General features: G+C 39.1%; 1 long non-coding RNA gene across 1 annotated transcript; it reads right to left on the bottom strand.

Annotated features, from left to right (window-relative positions):
- Positions 1-2,878: 2,878 nt before the first annotated feature.
- Positions 2,879-3,919, bottom strand: LOC143127417 (uncharacterized). Its single transcript, XR_012987630.1, has 3 exons — positions 3,720-3,919; positions 3,406-3,440; positions 2,879-3,123 (listed from the first exon to the last, which is right to left on the bottom strand). It is a non-coding gene; the product is annotated as an uncharacterized LOC143127417 (long non-coding RNA).
- Between the last annotated feature and the right edge of the window lie 239 nt (positions 3,920-4,158).

Genomic DNA, 4,158 nt, shown 5'->3' with positions numbered 1-4,158 from the left:
CATTTTAAGCTGATTACTGGACCATTTCTGATTAATGGGCCATTTTTATTTTTGAGTTTCACAAAAAGACCGTCTTAGAAAATTACAATAGTAGTACAGATCGCAGTGTTTTATATAAAGCACATCAGTGTATTGTTCTTGACTTGAAAGAGTAATTGAAATGGTGCATGTGCGTATCATTTTGTTGCAAGGAAAACATTTTTAGAAAGGATTGTTACATTTTGATGGCAGGGTTTCAATGTGACAGCTGTGAGCTGTTTGTCTCCAAGTGTTGTGTCTTACTTTGTTAATGTGAAGAAATTTGACACAATGAGCCAAATTCTGCTAAAAGCATGTAAGCAATCAGCAAAACTGTTGACTGTTCTGTTGGTCCGCTGTCGGGGGATTACCATCATTCTACACACACTGCAAAAAATGAAATCTAACCAAGTATTATTAATCTTATATTAAGATTAAAAAATCTATTTGGTATTGTTTTTAGTATGAAAAGACTTACCTAGCGCCCTCTCAAAAGAACATTTTGACTTAATTTAAGAAGATTTTGACTTATTTTAAGGAGTCTTATCAAGACAAATTTGCTTAACGCACTGGCAGCCAAATTTGCTTGTTTTTAGGACACATTTGCTTAACGCACTGGCAGCCAAATTTGCTTGTTTTCAGGATGAGATGTCTTAAAATAAGTCAAACTTTTTTTAAATTAAGTCAAATGTTTTCACAAGGAAGCGCTAGGTAAGTCTCTTTATACTGAAAACAATACCAACTAGTTTTTTTTATCTTGATATAAGATTAATAACACTTGGTGAGATTTTGTTAGATAAGCAGTTTTTGCAGTGCAGACACACAGCTGGGTGCTGGAGATAGAAGTCTGTGTATCTGTGATCTGTGTAACAAAAAGATAGACAAAACAAGTCAACACAGCCTTTAGTATCAATATACATTATTCCACTGCTTGGTTGAATTTCCCATTGTCCTGCGTTCTTTAGAACATGCATTATCATATGTTATTTGCGCACCTATGAAGTAGATCCATTTTGTTTGGCTGTATCACACTTGTCCGCTGCGCGTTAATTTCTGTAAGTCGAACACTGTATCATCCATTATCCCTTACATAATACCACACCAGTGGTGTAGTCTACGTGATATACAGGACTACGCAGTATACCCACTTAAACAGCATCACCAGGGGTGCGTTTCCCGTACAACTACGGAGGTTAGCTTTTTACTAACGTGGTACGATGCATCGTTCAACTAACTAACATGTAAGTTACGACTGTTCCCCAAAGCCGTCGTACTTACATAGTACTTTGTTAGTTTGAACCATGTTGGTTTCAACCAACATAGTTCAGACTACAATGGTTGCAGATGTGTTCGGAGAATGTCGGGCTCTGTCGGTTAGAGCCGAACGTATGAAGTCACGTAAAAGTAATGAAATTTGACATTGCATGACGTTTCCTTGGCCCAGCAGTTATAATATCATTAATAATAATAATAATAATGATGATAATACTTATTACAAAAATAGGCAGTAATTCCAATAGGCCCTAGGCTTTGTATGCTTTTTAAATATAGCCTATATATATATTAGGCTATTAATAATAATAATAGGCATAATGATAATTTTAATAATAACGTCTATTGAACGTAGCCTACTAATTAGCCTAATCAGTGAAGCATAAATCGCCAACCGAGCAAATGTGAACAAATAAGTTACACATTTAATGAAACACACCGAATAGCCTACATAAAGGCTAAACACTGGCCAATATTTTTATTTGTTGTAGCGTGAACAGGTGGCGTGAGAGGATAGACCTCTGCACTTCGGATCTTGTAGTCGTAGGTTCGAGCCTGGATAATGGTCAATTAACAATGATGTTGGAATCTTGGATAGGTTTAATCACTAAATATTCCTATGATCGTTTAGAACCTGTAGTCCTAGTTTTAACTACTGATTGGAGACCAATGCTTACTAGCCTAGGCTTAGGATAGATGTATATGTTCTATATTTTATGAAAATTGGCATGGTAAGATTAGATTCAACTTTATTGTCATTGTGCAGAGCACAAGTACAAATACAACCAAATACAGTTTGCATCTAACCAGAAGTGCCAAAAAGGCAGAAAAGTGCAATGTGATATATAAAGTATAGACAGGTGGTGCATAGACAGGACAAGAAATATAGTGCAGACAGTAGTATACAGTTGGTTTGCAGAAGGTGGTTTAGAGTAATATAAATGAAATATAAATATGTGCAGTATCTTAGCAGTTACCTTACAGTAAGAGCAGAATAAATATGGATATGTAATATGAACAATGTTGAACATGTTGTTATGTAAGTGCTTTGGGTTTCACTCTGTTCTAAATGCGCTATATAAATGAATACTTTACTTTATGATTGCCCTTCATTTCACTGGAAGTTTTTCATGCCTTTATGCAGCATTTTTCCAATGTTGCCCTTGTTATGTGTTTTCACTGTGACACTGAAAATTGAATACTGTTACCACACACAAGTATTTCATGATATTTTAAATGCACAGATAGAGTTTTTTTACCATTACTTTTCATCCATTCTAGTTATGAAGTTGTGTGTTGAATCACAACGACAAAATGACAGTTCACATAGCACAAATTTTTTAATGCTCAAAAAAGGATCTGCGCCAGCTGTACCAACATACACACACACACACACACACTGTTACTGTAGGTGCTGCTCATGTTGTTGCCTTCTGCTGCTGAGATAGTAGCAAAGTCTATACTGTTCAAATGCATGTCTATATTCCCTGAGTGCACTGACATTTCAAGACCTACTTTATTCCATCAACCCCCTATGATAATACAAGCATGTCAACTGCTCCATCTAACAGCGAGGCAGAGACGCGGTACAACAACGCCCATAGCCGGACCCGCGTTGTTGTGGAGAGGGCCCTGGGCATGTGGAAAGGTGTGTGAGCAAATCCGCTGGTGGCCTGAAGCTCCATCCTGCAAAGGCGTGCAGTGTAGTTTTGGTGGCGGCGCTTCTGCAACATGGCCCTTCAGGATCACATCCCACTGCCGGCTGATGAGGAGCTGTTAGTGGAGGAGGTGGAAGAGGTCATTCCAGTGGCTGCTGCACACCTTCCTGCTGGCCTGGAAGCACACTGGGAATTAGTTGCACATATGTTTGGCCCCTAAACACCCACACCCCACAATTCCCTGCCACATTCCCTGTTTTTTCCCCTTTTGTTTATGTTTTTTACATTTCTTTTAGTTTGGTGGGGGTGACATGTACTTAACTTTCCCACCATCACTTTCTCCCCATGATCCCTCCCACACACACACACACACACACACACACACACACGTTCCCTATGAGCCATGACATCAAAATACATACACAGATTGAAAGGTCACAAAGCAAAGGCAACTTACCATTTTTCCGCCTCCCATGACAGGCCTACCCATACCTGGGCCATGAAGGACAAGTTAAATCATGTCACATTTTGACACTGACCACAGCACTCTGCATGCTCACTTAAGTCCCAGAGGTCTTAAAGTTCTCCAAGCAAGAGGCTACTCAACAGCAGCATTCTCCAATGTCATTGTACCAACATAATTCAGCTACGTGTTCAAATATCAAGATCATATAATAACTGAGAGTAGTCTAACTTATACACCCGCTAAACATAGCTTGTGATCAGACAAGATACAACACAAACCCCACTCCACAGGCATAGGCTACTCACCTCACACCCATCGACTCAGTCTTGAACCCCTGACCTCTCTCATGTAAAGCACACACGCTACAGTCTCTGCCACAGCACAGTCACTTCACCACATCATAATGGGCTGTAGAGTCCATATACCGTTAGCTATGTGTATGATTAGCAGATGCTTCATCCAAACACACTTAACATACGACTACAATGTAACGTTATCCTTTTATAACAATTCCAATGCTAGCCTCACATAACAATACCGTTGGCATTCAAAAGCTTTATCACCAGATAACTTAACAGGTGTTCGAAAGAATCTGTGCTGACACATTAGCATTAGGCTACATGTAAATTCACGAATAATAACAACACAGATGATTGCGGTCATCATAGCACTTCACCACAGGCCGCTCTGTTGTAGGCTAACTCCACAACACTTCACTTTCCACTGTACCACATAACGTTGTCC

The sequence above is a fragment of the Alosa pseudoharengus genome, unplaced genomic scaffold, assembly GCF_046254945.1.
Source record: "Alosa pseudoharengus isolate Yale_2024_CS ecotype anadromous, Long Island Sound unplaced genomic scaffold, YU_APseudo_1.1 YU_APseudo_1.1_scf_1, whole genome shotgun sequence".
Classification (NCBI taxonomy): domain Eukaryota; kingdom Metazoa; phylum Chordata; class Actinopteri; order Clupeiformes; family Clupeidae; genus Alosa; species Alosa pseudoharengus.
This window is presented reverse-complemented; position numbering and strand designations above follow the sequence as displayed.